The 17,562-nt window shown below is 37.1% G+C and overlaps 2 long non-coding RNA genes across 2 annotated transcripts in view; one reads left to right on the top strand and one right to left on the bottom strand.

Moving 5' to 3' along the window:
- Nucleotides 1-4,399: 4,399 nt before the first annotated feature.
- On the bottom strand, nucleotides 4,400-17,497 carry LOC136275670 (uncharacterized). Its single transcript, XR_010714191.1, has 2 exons — nucleotides 17,357-17,497; nucleotides 4,400-4,551 (listed from the first exon to the last, which is right to left on the bottom strand). It is a non-coding gene; the product is annotated as an uncharacterized lncRNA (long non-coding RNA).
- The window catches only part of LOC117689511 (uncharacterized), a 59,914-nt gene continuing 47,285 nt past the window's right edge, over nucleotides 4,934-17,562 (top strand). The window contains exon 1 of the long non-coding RNA XR_010714190.1: nucleotides 4,934-5,106. This is a non-coding gene — a long non-coding RNA (uncharacterized lncRNA). The remainder of the gene's footprint in view (nucleotides 5,107-17,562) is intronic.

The raw sequence follows: 17,562 nt of genomic DNA, 5'->3' as shown, positions 1-17,562 counted from the left end.
AAAGGTGGAAATATTGAGAAGTTGGAGTCATGGGTATACTAGCCCCCCCCCCCCTTTTTACGGATTAGGAATTTCATGTTTTGCGAAAAAAAATTGTTGATAGACCCCCCCCCCCTTAGCCCCTCCCCCATTTTTTGTTGCAAAGTTAGACCTAAGATAATTGTTACTAAATTTACCTTTATTAGATGGAAATATTGAGAAGTTGGAGTCATAGGTATACTAGCCCCCCCCTCCCCCCCCCCCCCCCACGGATTAGGAATTTCATGATTTGCGAAAAATATTTTTAGGTAGCCCCCCTAAGCCCATTAGCCAAGCCCTTATTAGCCCCCCCCCCCCTCTTTTGGTAGCAGCCATTTTTTGCAAAGTTAGACCTAAGCATTAGGCACCTAGCACTAGACAGGGTCCACCCCCTCTCCCTATCCCACTTTTTCTCGGAGCAAAGTTGGAGTCATAAGTATACTAACCCCTCCCCCCCTTCTTGGAAATTTCATGATTTGCGAAAAAAAAATTGGTAGCCCCCCTTTTGATAGCCCTCCTCCCTTACCCCCCCCCCCCCCATTTTATTAAAGTTAGACCTAAGCATTAGGCACATGGCATCAGAGAAGGTTCACCCCCCCCCCCCCGCCCAACTTTTTCTCGCAGCAAAGTTAATGTTCCAAAATTTACCTTGAAAAGATGGAAATATTGAGAAGTTGGAGTCATGGGTATACTAAGCCCCCCCCCCCCCCCCCCCCCCTCTTACGGATTAGGAATTTCATGATTTGCGAAAAACTTTTGTTGATAGACCACTCCCATCCCTTAGACCCTCCCCCTTTTTTTTGCAAAGTAAGACCTAAGTATTAGGCATATAGCATCAGAGAGGGTTCAGCCCCCCCCCCCTTTTTCAAGCAGCAAAGATAATTGTTTCTAAATTTACCTTTATTAGATGGAAATATTAAGAAGTTGGAGTCATAGGTATACAAGCTCCCCCCCCCCCCTCCCCCCTACGGATTAGGAAATTTTATGATTTGCGATTTTTATTTAGGTAGCCCCCCCTTAGCCCATTAGCCAAGCACTTAGCGCCCCCCCCCTTTGGTAGCAGCCCTTTTTTGCAAAGTAAGACCTAAGCATTAGGCATATAGCACCAGACAGGGTTCAGCCCCCCCCCCCCCCCACCCCCACATTTCCTCGCAGCAAAGATAATTGTTCCAAAATTTACCTTGAAAAGATGGAAATATTGAGAAGTTGGAGTCATAGGTATATTACCCTACTACCCCCCCCCCCCTTTACGGATTGGAAATTTGTTGGTAGACCCCCCCCCCTTTAGCCCCTCCCCCATTTTTTGCAAAGTTAGACCTAAGCATTAGGCACATGGCATCAGATAGGGTTATAGGGTTAACCCCCCCCCCCCCCCCACTTTTTCTTGCAGCAAAGTTAATGTTACAAAATTTACCGTGAAAAGGTGGAAATATTGAAAAGTTGGAGTCATGGGTATACTAGGCCCCCCCCCCCCCTTACGGATTAGTAATACTTTATGTGGGGCAATTGTGCAGATTCTTATTTCTTATTTACAAATTATGCAATTTTCATATTCCCCAATGTTAGTAATGGGGCCTAGCCTGTTAGTCTCCCTTCTTTGTAATACCCGGCTGGGAGTTAGGACATCTGTGCAATGGGTGAAGACTTCATATAACATATACAGTTATATTGCAGTCTCCCCCGAATGTCCAGCATTAACTCCTCCCAGAAGCCCCCGAAGGAACTCGGACACAGATATGAAAGGAGGTGTATATACATGTGAAAATAGATAAAAACATGTACTTGGTTGTCACCGTTAGGTGTCCGTACATGTTATACTATACCTGGGCAATTCGTAAATTTGGTCATATAAGATGTACTTAATTTCAATTTAAAAAAAATAAATACAAAAAAAATAAACTTTATAAAAGTTTACCTTTAAGAAAATTATTAGTGGAAGTTAAGGAAACAAAATTTCGAATTGCCTTCCCGACATCAAATCGGCTCTGAAACAAATTGCTTAGAAAAATATCTTTATTAATTTCAGAGGCGTCGGAACCGGGGGGAGGGGGGGGGCTGGATGGGGGGGGGGGGGGGGGGGGCTTGGAGTCCTGGGTATACTGGCCCCCCTATAGATTAGGGATTTCATTATTTAGCCCCCCCCTTTTTTTTTGGCAAAGTTAGACCTAAGCATTAGGCCCATAGCATCAGAGAGGGTTCATAATTGTTCTTAAATTTACCTTTATTAGATTGAAGTTGGAGTCATAGGTATACTAGCCCCCCCCCCCCACCCAACCCCCCATCCCCCTACGGATTAGGAATTTTATGATTTGCGATTTTTTTTTAGCCCATTAGCCAAGCCCTTAGCCCCCCCCCCCCTTTGGTAGCAGCCCTTTTTTGCAAAGTAAGACCGAAGCATTAGGCATATAGCACCAGACAGGGTTCAGCCCTCCCCCCCCCCCCCCCACATTTCCTCGCAGCAAAGATAATTGTTCCAAAATTTACCTTCAAAAGATGGAAATATTGAGAAGTAGGAGTCATAGGTATACTACCCTACTACCCCCCCCCCCCCACCCTTTACAGATTGGGTTTTTGTTGGTAGACCCCCCCCCCCCATTAGCCCCTCCCCCATTTTTTTGCAAAGTTAGACCTAAGCATTAGGCACATGGCATCAGATAGGGTTCACCCCCCCCCCCCCCAACTTTTTCTTACAGCAAAGTTATGGGTATACTAGCCCCCCCCCCCCCCTTACGGATTAGTAATTTCATGATTTGCGAAAAAAAAAAATGTTGGTAGACCCACCCCCCTTTAGCCCCTCCCCCATTTTTTGCAAAATTAGGCCTAAGTATTAGGCTTATAGCATCAGAGAGGGTTCAACCCCTTTTTTAAAGCAGCAAAGATAATTGTTTCTAAATTTACCTTTATTAGATGGAAATATTGAGAAGTTGGAGTCATAGGTATACTAGCCCCCCGCCCCCCTTTACGGATAAGGAAGTTCATGATTTGCAAAAACAAGTTTTAGGTAGCCCACCTTAGCCACTTATCCCAGCCCTTAGCCCCCCTGTTGGTAGCCCCCTTAGTCCCCCCCCCCTTTTTACAAAGTTAGACCTAAGCATCAGACAGGGTTCATTCCCCCCACTTTTCCTCGCAGCAAAGATAATTGTTCCAAAATTTACCATGAAAAGAAGGAAATATTGAGAAGTTTGAGTCATAGGTATACTACCCACCCACCCCCCTCCGTACATTACGCACATGGCATCAGAGAGGGTTCACCCCCCCCCCAACTTTTTCTCGCAACAAAGTTAATGTTCCTAAAAGGTGGAAATATTGAGAAGTTAGAGTCATAGGTATACTACCCCCCCCCCCCCCCCCACGGATTAGGAATTTGATGATTTGGAAAAAGAAAATTTTTGGTAGGTAAATGTTTTTTTGGTAACTATAGGTATACTCCCCCCCCCCCCCCCCCCCCATTAGGATTTTCAGGATTTTGTGAATAAGTTTTTTTTTCCTTTTGCTTGTTAAGATTTCTAAGGATTAGTCTATCCGCCCCCCCCCCCCCACTTTTAATTTGCTTCCGACGCCACTGAAATTTTATTCAAAATTAAATTACCTAATTATTTATAAATAATGAATAATCAGCTTAACGTACAAGCACGTAGTATCGTTTTTGGAAGGGGAGCAGACTCATCCAAAAAATCTTGACCAAAAAAGAGGGTTATTTCAAATACCCAAAATCCAAAAAATCCTAATCCGGGAGGGGGGGGGGGTATACCGTTCACTTCATTTCAATTTCACTGTTCATTTCCTCATTTTCAATTCATTTTTTACATGGTCCCATAAATTTGAAAAATCTTTGCAGCGCAAAAACGTGGTGGGACCAGCCCCCCCCCCGCCCCCCTCCCCCGATGCTACGTGCCTCACGTATACTGTAAGTAAGGAAAAACTGTATAAGTAAGAAAAACTGACATTGTCCTTGCGAAATTCTGCACTTTTCATACTGACTGGTTCTTTTTCCATAAATGATGAAAAATCAGCTTAACGTAAAGGCACGTAGTATCGTTTTTGGAAGGGGGCTAGACCTATCCAAAAAATCTTGACAAAAAAAGGAGGGTTGTTTTAAAAATCCAAAATCCCGAAAATCCTAATCCGGGGATGGGGGTATACCGTTCACTTCACTTCAATATCAGTGTTCATTTCCTCATTTTCAATTCATTTTTAAAGCGTGTTTGTGGGGGGTGGGGGGGGGGGACTCCATGTTATTTCAATTTTTTGTATGTAAATTCAAAAAAAATCTTTGCAACGCAAAAACGTGGTGGGGCCAGCCCCCTGCCCCCTCCCCCGATGCTACGTGCCTGACGTATACTATAAGTAAGGAAAACTGTATAAGTAAGGAAAAACTAACATTCAGATTGTACTTGCGAAATTCTGCACTTTTTATACTGACTGGTTCTTTTTTCATCTTCCTGGTGATGAGACAATAATGATGAATTTTAGCAAATTTTTCTTTGATGTTATCAATGGCTTGGTGTTAAAGAAAACCAAGTTCGCTGTCCCCTGTAAACAAATAAAAATTAAAAAATTATAAATCAAGCACAGAAACACCGTTATTAGTAATGATGGTTCATACGACTTGTATATTAATTAAACATGCGTTCACATTTTTTTCTTAAGTTTTTAATTATTTTTTTCTTTCACTTTGATATTCATTGTCATTTTTGTTTGTTTGATATATCATCTAATCAAGCGTATCACCATCCTATCGTATCTCAATGAGAAGCTAAAATCCATCACAACACCCCTCCCCCGCCGCGAATCTCAGAAAACCAATTTAACATGTTTAATGAATTAAAGAAATTGTGATTTTAACTTAAAAATGTTATCCGTTCCGTCCCGTTTTCCGTTCCGCATTTTAGCAACACCCTGCAGGCCACGTTAGCGGGTATTAGTTTTACCCAGTTAACCTGCACGTGCTAGTGATGTACTTTCCGGTGTTTTCCATATGCAGAAAAGGATTAATTAACACGGATAAACGTTTCTTTTGTGATGATAAGCAAAAAGGATCCATATTGTGCTCTTATTGGATTATCATTGTGATGTTGACCAATATAGGTAAGCATTTAAAGAATCCGGGATCGCAGCTATTCTGTTTCGCGCGGAGATGACTCGCACCTCAATATGTTTCGCAGCTCCATTGGAGCGAAACATCTCACTGTATTAAGATATTTTTCTCGTGTTATTATTGCTCCGTAATTAATTATAACCTTTAAAAGAATTGAAATAAGTTATAAAACCCTGGTTTGCATTCATATTATGCACATAATATGTTTTGCCGGTACTACCGTTGTGGCGAGCGCATCTAACAAGAATTACACATACCTTGCATCATTGTCATGTTATTTAGTTATCAACTATGAAAAAAGAATTTGAGAGAGGTAGACAGACAGACAGAGGGGTAGAGGGAGAAAGATAGAATGAGAACACAGAGAGAGAGAGAGAGAAAGGGGGAGAGAGAAAATTATATAAAATTTCTATTAAAGTTTTTTAAAAAATTCTTACAAAATATATAGATTTGCTTCCACCTTAAGCCATTCTTTACTTTTGGGGAGATTTGATCAGTCTGTCAAAACGTAATTTGTGTTTGATTTTGTCAAAAATGTTAACGATAAATATACAGTAATGTATTATTTCTTGGTACCTTGTTGTTATCTAATTTAATTTTTTCTTTTGGTTCATATTTTTAAAATTTGTTTATTTGTGCATTCTAATTACCGTATTTTTCGAAAATTAGGTCGATACGGTTTATTGGGCAAAGGAGGCCGTTTTTAGCCCCCCCAAAAATATATATTCTAAGCATAACCATCATTTAAAAGCGTGCATAAAATTTGATATAAAATCGGACCAAGCGGCTTGAAACATAGGTTGTAAATTTACTTTGTATAAAAACTTTCTTCATGGTTACTCAGTGTGGAACATTCTTTACCTTTAATAGAACTAATTTGTTCGCCATTGTCTTATTTTTCCACTAAACATCCGCCTGCGTTGCCTTTCCTTTTCACCATGTTCACTACATCTAAGTTCATAAGGCAAAAAAAAAAAAAATGTGTGTTTAGGGTAACACTGATGAAAAAATTAGGTTAGGTAGGTAGGGATTTTTATTTATTTTATCATATTTTTTTGTATTAACCCAAGAATGTTTGTTTGTTTCATATTTAAAAACGTATTTTTTATTGGAAATAAGATAAAATTCACAATCGGTTAAAATCAGACATCTAACAGTGTTTTCCCCAGAAAATTTTTGAAGCATGGGGGGAAGTTTGTCAGAGTAAGTGCACGGTGCGGCATTAAAGCGCCTAAGCCGGCGAAATCACTGTGCGTAATAATATAACCATTTGATGAAACGTACTACATGATATGTACTATAATTGATGCATTTTCATGAAATCTACATCAACAAGTATCATTTCAATTCATAATTATATTTTAATATCTGTGTATATTTAATATACAATTTTTCTGGGTTTTTTCTGGCAAAACTAAAAACATTTTTTTTCAAAATCAGTTTTTTAAGAGGTTGGTCCTCACAAGTTTTCACAAAACACAAGAAATATAGTAATAGATTCACATGGCAGTTCAACATCAGCTTCCGTCCCACTCCTTCTTCTACATATTATATAGAGATTTTTTTAGGGGGGGGGGGGTGTTGAACAAGAAATAGGCAGAACAAGTCCATACAATTACAGCAAACTTGATTCAACTTATTCTGGGCAGTTAATATTTCTTGTTTAAATTGGGGGTTCATATGAAAGTTTCTGTGATATCTTGACACCAGTCCCCTTCCCCGTTTACATGTATGTACACAGTCAATCATTTTCATAGGCATACAATATACGATGTTTCTAGTCATGTGACATCGCTTCTGTGCATTTCTGCAAATAACTGTAGTTTTTTTTTTCTTTATTGTGTACATTTTTTCAAGTTTCCAATATCCTTGCGGCAAATAAAGAGTTCAAGCATATCGAATCCAAGCTAACACCATCGAGTGAACATTGTGCTATTTTTAGATCTTGGAAAATCCACAACATTCGATAATGGCGGAGTTGTCGAAAAAAGCACATTATTAAAAGAAGACGAAATCACGTCTCTATTTATGCATTAATCACCTATTAATAAACTCAGTTTTAATATATCTTAATCATTAGCTAAGTCCTTAAGGTGGCAGGGGACAGTTTTTTTTATCCAATTCATCGTAGCCAAGCATATTGCATGTCTTCGGAACTCTGTAACTAGAATTTCCTCAGTTCCCATTCAGCACAAATACCTTTAATTCACTCTTTATAAGGCCAATCACCAATTTCTGAAGAAAATTACTCATCAAAACCTGTAAAATTCTGTACATACTGGTTTTCATGAGATTTTGACCCTTTCATATTTTGCTAATTTTTCATGATTTTTCAGCTTTTTAGACCTCCCCCAGCTAATTCCCTGCAGAGGGAATTGACCTTCCGTACCGCGTGCATGCTGCACTATCACATGTCAGAAACTTACCGGTGTATAGTTTACAATGTCCCATCCACCTACTTTTCGTGTTATTTTACCTCCCGTCTGTAACTTGCAATTTCACTGTGTAAAGTCAGCACAACAGTGAAAGCCGCAGGTTTCGCATTTTACTTCTGATTCTCATGTACCTAACATAAGGGGCCTACATATTGCATATCAATTTCAACAAGAGACACCCCTCTAACTAATGATAATCATTAAAAATCATTTCATGAATTTTAGCAACACTCATAAGCCTTCAAGTACAGCAACTCTCAATTTTACAAAAATATTGACGGGTACTTTATTCGAAACTGTCCCTTGCTACCTTTAACATACACTAACATTCTCTGAAAAGTCATATGGTCTTAAAATTACAAAGCTTATGCTATTCTGAAAAAAGTACACCACATTTTGCCAATTCCATTGAGGTTTAAGAAAAATATGGCCATTTAAGTGAACCCACCATTTCCACTTTCCTCTATTTAACACAGATTCACAGGGCTCTCCATAAATAAAGCATCTTTACCTAATCTTTTAGACTGTTGTTCAAATTCCTTAAATAAGAAACCTTATTCAATACTACATACATCTGCTTGATATTATCATGATAAAAGCATCACATCACTTAGAAATCCCTTTACATGTATACCCTCCCCCTATCTTTTGATTTTCACAAGAAGCATTAGTTTGAACACTTTAACCGGGTGCGTCTTTTAACCCCAAGGAACCCCAAGGAACCCCAAGGAACCCCAAGGAACCTCAAGGATACCCCAAGGAACCCCAATGACAAAAATTAATAAATTTTAATACCCAAGGGGTCTTATTGGACTTCAAGGGTCACCTCTTAGTACCCCAAGGAACCCCAAGGAAACCCGTAAGAACCCCATGGAACCCAAATGATAAAGTTATTAACCAGTGATACCCCAGGGGTCTCATTCAAATCAAAGGCTCACCCCAAGGTACCCCAGTGATAGAAATTAATAACTATTTATACCCAAGGGGTCTCATTTGAATCCAAGGGTCACCTCGTAGTACCCCAAGGATACCCCAAGGATACCCCAAGGAACCCCAAGTATACTCGTTAGAACCCCAAGTAACCCCAATAATAGAAATTAGTAACTAGTGATACCCCAGGAGTCTCATTATACCCCTATACCCCCACAAATGAAGTTTAGGGGGGTATATTGGTTTCACCCTATCCGTCCGTCTATCCGTCTCTCTGTAGATGCAACTTTGTCCCCCCTATAGAATTTTTTACTACTGCATGGAACAGTCTGAAAATTTGTACATATGTTGATCACCATCTGAAGATGTGCACCTGTAATTTTTTTTAGGATCAGACAAGATTTAATGATTTTATGACAGTTTTCATTTTCCTCATTCTATTTTTTGTTCACTGATGTTGAAAAGTAAGGGAGGTAATCCTTACAGATTTTATTAATTAATTTATAGCATTAAAACACCCTAAAATATATTTATATAAATACATTCAAATGGAGGTTTTTTGTCTTTATGCGTTAACTAAATTTATCTTTTATAAGTATTCTATCAACTGAAAATGCAGATTTTTTGTTTGTCAATGATAAATTCTTAGGAGCTGGCTGAATTCATTTGTCCCAAGGGGGCCATTATCTGAGCCATGGTTTAGATGGAGCATGTGTGTATGGAAAATTGATAATCTGTAAAATGGGCAGTGGCTTTGGGGCTAATTTAAAAGGAAATAAATAATATCATTATTAGAATAAAGAAGTGAACTATTTTTAGAAGTTGTTTAAATTTATTAGTCATGCAAGTTGATGAAGTGACCCTATAGGGAATTTAATTTAAATTAGATTTAAAATTACTGTCGTGATATGATTGTAGTGTTTCTGCAATTTTAAAATTGTTTGTAATAATAATTTTCTTTCTTACATATTTTTACATAGTATGGTAATTATGGTAATGTTTTGGGAGTTTATTAAATTTAACAAGCCTGTCAAAGAAAATCATATATAAAGTCCTATGGGATCAATTTTCTGATATGGAGTTCCATTGAACCATAGCAGAAAGTGAGGAAAATTTGAAACAACTAACTGCATCTGTTAAGACTCTTATTAGAAAGATATTCAAAGTTTTATCAACAGAAGAGCATTGCTTGGCTACCGGTATTTCCATTTACTGCAAAGGGTGGGATTATTGTCATTTTGTTGGTTTTTCATTAAAACAATTAAATAAAAAAAAATATCATCAGATACATTAATTTGTAAATATATTACTGTTATACATATGTATTTAAAGTGATAAGTACCCCAAAGAACCCAAATGAATCCCAAGTATACCAATGAAAACCCAAAGGATACCCTTGAGAACCCCATAGATACCTCAATGTTGGAAAGTAAATTTGATGACCAAGGCCGGTCTCATTAAAAATCAACGGGTCACTCCTGATGCCCCAAGGATACCCCAATTATAAAAATTGATAACTATTGATACCCCAGGATACTCATTGGAGTCCAAAGGTCAACTATTGGTACCCCAAGGATACCTGTAGGAACCCCAATTGCAAGGTACCCAATTGATAAAATTTAATAACCACCCCAATGGTTGTACTGTAAAACATATTACTAATTAATACCCAATTACTCAATGGAATATCATAAAAACATCTGGGCAACCCAAGGAACACTTGTGATACCCCAATACATACTGGTATGATAAAAATAATGTTTCTCCTGACTTAAAATATCTGTTCACTTTGGATGAATTTAACAATTAATGTTGTCAAATCGGTTGAAAATCATAATCGAGTACCGTTAATCGGCAGAATTTGTTGTCTCTTACCAACTGATGATCAGCCAATATTGAATCAGTAACAAATTATATCAAATTCATGAAAATAGGGCACTAAATTTCATGTCACCACAAGGAAGTCTGCAATTCTTCCGGTGAACCATTCATATGAACACTTAATATGACAATGTTTCTTCGGTGAAATTTTCAAATGAAGTGGGGAAAGATATTGTTCAGTTACAAAGACCCAAACTTGTTTTACTATTGACATAGGGGGTGTTACCCTTATTGGAGTACTTTTGAGAAAAGACAAGAAGTTATCATGGAAGTGTGGAGTGGGGCTATCTCCCCTTCGTGGGTACAACACAATGGATTGACCCATTATGCGCGCAGAATGTTCACCTGAGAGGCACCAAAATACCTGTTAATTGCAGGTAGACACCCGTTGTATATTGGTGGTAGCTCTTGGACAGGGATTAAAGGGCCAACATAACCCTTTACATGTAAACACAATGGCTTCACCATCACTGTTGCAATATATTTACCTACACCTACATCTCCTTGTTTATTGGTAGACAACCCTTGTGAATTTTGGGTGTCTTCCCACTTTGCTATAATTCTGAAATTTTTATGGGTGACTGATTTTAGCTAAGTGGGAATGGTGCTCAGGTAAGGGTTTCAAAGAACAAAGGAAATTAATTACAGGTAAATTATAGTCTGTTCAATTATTGACCTTAAGCAAATATTTAATAACAAAAAATCACAGGCAGTTTTTTGAGATTATGTTTAATATAAAGTTTAAAAAATTAATTAGATACTTGTAATAGAAGTAAATTTTCATAATTAAAAAGGGTTTGTTCTATCATGTCCCAGAATTTAGAAATATGACATCGTAAAGACAACCTTTTCCTGCCATTTTTGCATTTTTAGCATAAAACAGCTTGTTTTCAAGCAGTTTTTCTTTCAGAAAAAATAGAAAGCATGCTTGAACAAACAAAATATTTTAATCAGAGATGTATCTAGCCAAGGCTAATAAGTGACAAAAAAATTTTCCCTGTTCAAGCATGCCCTCTATATTTCCCATTCATAAAAAGATAAGAAAAATGTAAATTTTGGACTGATTTTGATTGAAATATAGAAATAGCGTCACTTCTGACATCATTTTCTGCCAGTGAGTGCAAAAAAAATCAAATAAATAGGTGAAAAATAAATTTTACATCAGCTCTTCTAAAATATAACATAACATATTATTGTACCTGAAACACTTTAAAAAATTGCGAATAATGGGGGCCAAATTTAACTCATATCATATATATAGTTCTTTCGTACTTCAAATCACCATCTACCAGTTGAAGTGGGAAGATATCCCATTAAATGAAAGATTTTGTCCTCTCTGTTACAAAAAACGTATAGCCGATGAATTTCATTATATTTTAGAATGTGATGCAATATCACAAGTCCGAAACAAATTTATAGACAAAATTTTTTCGGCTAGACCAAATGTGTTTTAAAGTATTACATATTAGGGTATCCTTGGGGTTGTATGGTGTATCAAGAGTTATAAATCTGTATGATTAGGATATCTTTTGGAGTTCCTTGGGATTTCTGTGGGGTTCCCTAGGGTTTATAGAGGTTTTTAGAGGCGTGTCTGGGATACCAATGAGTCCCAAGTGGTATCAAGAATTTTTAATTTGAATTATTAGGCTATATCCTTGGGGTTCCATTGGGTTCTATGGGGTATCAAGTTTTATGAATCTGTATTATAAGGGTATCCTTTAAGTTCCTTGGGGTATCCATGGGGTTCCGTGGGATACCTAATGGTGTCTGGGATATCAAAAAGCCCCGAGGGTGTATCCAGATATATAAAATTGTGTTATTAGGGTATCCTTGGGGTTCATTTGGGTATCAAAAGCTATATTACTGGGTATCCTTGGAGTTCCTTGAGGTATCCATAGGGTGTGTCAGGGATAACAATGGGGTATCTGTATTATTACTATTAGAGTACTATTAGGGTATCCTTTAGGTTTCTTGGGGTACCCATGGGGTTTCCTGGGATACCTTGTGATTTGTCTAGGATATCAAAGAGACCCAAAAAGTATCGAGAGATATAGTGTATCCTTGGAGTTCCAAAGGATATCAAGAGTTATAAAATTTATATAACCAATACATGTATAAGAATATCCCTAAAGTTCCTTGGGGTATCCGTGGGTTTTGTCTGAGATACCAATGAGTCCCTACGGGTATCAAGAATTTAAATTTGTATTATTAAGTTATCCTTTAAGTTCCTTGAGGTATCCTTGGGGTTCTGTGGTGTATCAAGAGTTATGAATCTGTATTTTTAGGGTATTCTTGGAGTTCCTTGGGATATCCCTGGGGTTCCCTGGGATTCTTAGAGGTGTATCTGGAATACCAATGAGTCCCCAGGGTTATCCAGAGTTTTCGATTTGTATTGCAGCGTATTACGGTATCCTTGGGGTTCTATGGAGTATTAAGAGTTATAATTCTGTATTATTAGGGTAGTTCCTTGGGATATCCATGGGGTTCCCTGGGATTCCTAGAGGTGTATCTGGAATACCAATGAGTCCTCAGGGTTAATAAGAGTTTTAAATTTGTATTATTAGGGTATCCTTGGGGTTCTATGGAGTATCAAGAGTTATGATTCTGTATTATTAGGGTATTCTTGGAGTTCCTTGGGATATCCCAGGGGTTCCCTGTGGTTCTTAGAGGTGTGTCTGGAATACCAGTGAGTCCCCAGGGGTACCACGAGTTTAAAATTTGTATCATTAGGGTATCCTTGAGGTTCCTTGGGATTCCTATGGTGTATCAGGAGTTATAAATCTGTATTATTAGGTTATCTTTGGGGTTCCTTGGGGTATAATTGGGGTACCAAGGGTAAGGGGTGACCCTTGCACTCTAATGAGACCCCCTTGGGTATCAATAGTTATTCATTTCAGTTATTGGGGTATCCTTGGGGTTCCTTGGGGTTTCCTTGGGGTTCCTTGGGGTTTCCTTGGGGTTCCTTGGGGTTTCCTTGGGGTTCCTTGGGGTTCCTTGGGGTTAAAAGACGTGCCGCTTTAACCTAGCTAATATTATGAAACTTGTGGCAGTTTCCTTGAGTCATTTCTTACACATAATTGAAAACAACAATCACTGATACTTAAAATTGATCTTTTTTGGTAAATGGATGATTTGTAGCATTTTTATTCACAAAAAGTCATGTCGCCCTACATGTGATTTCTTGTTTTCATGAATAACTAAGCCTATAATCATATTTAGTGGATGTCTTATATATTCTGGTTTCTAGTCTCCTTTTAACTTTGCTAAATTAGTAAGACCTACAAGTGTGACGTGTGCGTTTAATTAAAATGAAATTCAAACACACCCGGGTACCTGGGGACGGATGAGAATTCCATGAAAAGGGTTCAAATTTTACATGTTTTTCTACATTTTTGATGCATATATACAATAAAAGGGTAAAAATATGTTGTTTTTTGTTCATTTCAAGAGTTATTATCATAGCAGATGTTATTTCAAGGTCAAATGTACATTTACATATCCTACATGTAATGGTAATGGAGTCCATTGGAAAGAGGGGGTGGCTTTTTCAATTCTGTAAATATATCTAAAATACCACTTTTTGATAGGAAGGAGCAAAAACTTGAGTTTTTTGACATATTGTATACTTTGATAACTGCATTTGTCTACATGTAAAGTTCATTTGAAATAAGAATATGCTGTTTTAAAAAAATTGGGTGATATAAGTCAGGTGGATTAATGTTACTTCATAAAATCAGACAGCGAAATGGCTGCAAATTCATGAAATTAATGATTTAATTGATAAAAACTGTTTTAAAGTATTTATTCTAATCTCAGTAATTAACTTAAGCCTATTAATTGTCATCAGGATAGGAAATGCCTACTCTCTAAGCCAATTTACTCTAGTGGTGGTCATTCTACACATTTAAGAGGGATCGAGTTACTCACCTTGAATATTTTAGCTAATAAATCATGTCATGACATCTATAGCCAAGAAAATCATCCATTTTCACAAAATGTATTATTTATGGTACAAAATCCACTCAAAATTACACTTAAAGGAGAAATATGAAAATACCATGTAGTCTTGAAGGTGGCAGGGGACAGTTTTTTTTATCCAATTCATCATAGCCAAGGGATGCATGTCTTCGGAACTCTGTAACTAGAATTTCCTCAGTTCCCATTCAGCACAAATACCTTTAATTCACTCTTTATAAGGCCAATCACCAATTTCTGAAGAAAATTACTCATCAAAACCTGTAAAATTCTGTACATACTGGTTTTCATGAGATTTTGACCCTTTCATATTTTGCTAATTTTCATGATTTTTCAGCTTTTTAGACCTCCCTTAGCTAATTCCCTGCAGAGGGTTGACCTTCCGTACCGCGTGCATGCTGCACTATCACATGTCAGAAACTTACCGGTGTATAGTTTACAATGTCCCATCCACCTACTTTTCGTGTTATTTTACCTCCCGTCTGTAACTTGCAATTTCACTGTGTAAAGTCAGCACAACAGTGAAAGCCGCAGGTTTTGCATTTTACTTCTGATTCTCATGTACCTAACATAAGGGGCCTACATATTGCATATCAATTTCAACAAGAGACACCCCTCTAACTAATGATAATCATTAAAAATCATTTCATGAATTTTAGCAACACTCATAAGCCTTCAAGTACAGCAACTCTCAATTTTACAAAAATATTGACGGGTACTTTATTCGAAACTGTCCCTTGCTACCTAAACCGTAAACCATGTGTGCCCCCTTGCTGAGATCGATGTCAAAATTAACTGCGCTCACTGCGGATGCAAGCGTTTTTCTGAAGTTTGAGCGGAGAACGGACAACTTTATATCTACTAATTACAGTTTTAAAAGATGTGTAATAATTGGAAAAAGAATTTTGCTTTGAAATAAACATGCATAGCGAGAAGTATAGCGGCACTGTGTGATGCATGGCGGGGGATCTTCAATGCATGGCGGTACCGCCATGCAAAATCGGCCTGGGGAAAAAACTGTCTAAAAATGGTAGGATCGGGCCATTTTTGTAGGTTAGGTCGGGTTACCTGAAACACACAACTTTTTTTTTAGGCCTAAGTGATCATTCGTTCGCATTTCTAAATATTTAATGCCCTTATTCTCAGACTACATGCTAGGAAATTTAGTTGGTTAGCTACGTCATTCTTATACATGGACATGTTGTTGACAGCGCGCTTCCAAAAAAATTTTCACAATCGTTCTTTAAAACACTTTAAAGTTATACCAATGTAGGATATAAAGTTAATTTTATATACAGATCTTAATTAATTTGTTTGCAAGTTTAAAACTAATGAATATTTCTTATAATTTACTCAATTCTAATTCTCTCTCTCTCTCTCTCTCTCTCTCTCTCTCTCTCTCTCTCTCTCTCATTCAAGTCACGAGCTGCAATGTCTTAACTCCGCCCAACGACGATCTGATTGGACAAAGGTCAGTCAAAACATTAGTAGTAACTTTTCTGGAGTTAACTCCTATTAAATGCTTCAATGTAGTTCGCTGTACCAAGCTCTTCGGTTAGATGGGTTTCACATGGTGTACATTCCAGTGTTTTCCATATGCAGAAAAAGGATAAATTAACGTATATAAACGTTTCTTTGTGATGATAAAAAAAAGGATCTATATTGTGCTCTAATTTGATTATCATTATGATGTTGACCAATATAGGTATAGGTATTACTTTCACTTTCTAAATAAGTGATCTCCCTTTGCCAGCATCTTTTAGTATTTAAATTATAAAAGTTTATCATCATTACCTATCCTATCGCATCTGTACATTTTAATTGCAAAAGTTATTTTCTAATTTGTCAGACTTACACTATTGAGTAGAGACATCATGTACATGTATATATGAGTTAATTATAGGAAAGAAGAGTTCTTTTTTCTCAATATATAATGATGCATCAAATATAATGTAGGCCATGACCCTATGGGATTGTTCTGACCCCATGAAACAGGAAAATACCAAAAATCTTGAAAACTGCTGAGATCTCCACCACTAAACCATATACATATATATATAATATTCTTATTTCTAATGTCATCATAATGCATCAAATAGTGTAAAGTATATGACCCCTGGGTGTTGTCTTTAAATTACCCCCCCCCCCCCCCCCCCTTCTGAAATAGGAACTTTATGTGCATTTAGAGAAAAATACCAATCAAGAAATGATTTATAATTTTGTACACATGTAAGAATGAAAGAAGACAGTATCTTTAGAACCAGGTTTGATTTGGGGGGGGGGGGGGGTGGATGGATGTGGAGGATAAACATTTAATTTTAATCATTTGTTGTTATTAATTTTAGCTTGAATAATAGTTATTGATCCCCATGTAGAAAATAAAAGAGCTTCTGATCATATATCTCAATAGATCATTTGTCAATTATGCAACTGAAGGTGTGATGAGATTTTTTTCAAACACTTTTTACCAGTTTATAAAACTTTTAGACCCCAAATTATATTTTGATTTTATTAGATATATGTAAGTTTTTTTTATTTTAAGCAAAAATAAACGCAAATTTTAAAAAACAAAAAACCAAAAAAATGTCATTTTATTTACAGTGTAAGCAGGGATAAATGCACGGATCCAGAAAGATTTTTCGGGGAGGGGGGGGATGGGATATATCTTTTGGACAGCCCCTATCATATCCCAAGATGTGATGTGTCTTTTCATTAAATCATAAGAGAAGTTCTGGGATGTAGGGTATTTTTTTTTAGGAGTAATAAACGTAAATTTTCTGCTATTTTTTGTTCAGTTCAGTTTGCTGGTTTATAAGATGTAAGTAAGAGCAGTTTGAGAAAGTAAAACTTGACAGACGGACGGATGGACGGGACAGGGTAACAAAAATATACCAGAACTTTCTTTAGAAAGTGTGGGTATAACAATTTATATGCCTCATAATATAAATTATATCATGCTCCTCAAATGCACATGATATAACAGGCCATAGTAAATACAAATATTAAAAAAATACCTTACCATCTGATTTCTTCAGCAATGATATCTGCTGTAAATGTCTTCTGCAATGAGTTCTAATTCTTAGTGACTGGGTATTTAAATCACAGGGAGAAGTGTTCACTATAATAATAGCCAATGGATTCACTGAGTTAGCCATGCATGGATAAGTTGTAAATGGTATGCAGGTGTGATTCTATACTGGTGAACATTAATTAAGCTTTGATTTA

Source organism: Magallana gigas, chromosome 5, assembly GCF_963853765.1.
Source record: "Magallana gigas chromosome 5, xbMagGiga1.1, whole genome shotgun sequence".
Taxonomy (NCBI): Eukaryota; Metazoa; Mollusca; class Bivalvia; order Ostreida; family Ostreidae; genus Magallana; species Magallana gigas.
This window is presented reverse-complemented; position numbering and strand designations above follow the sequence as displayed.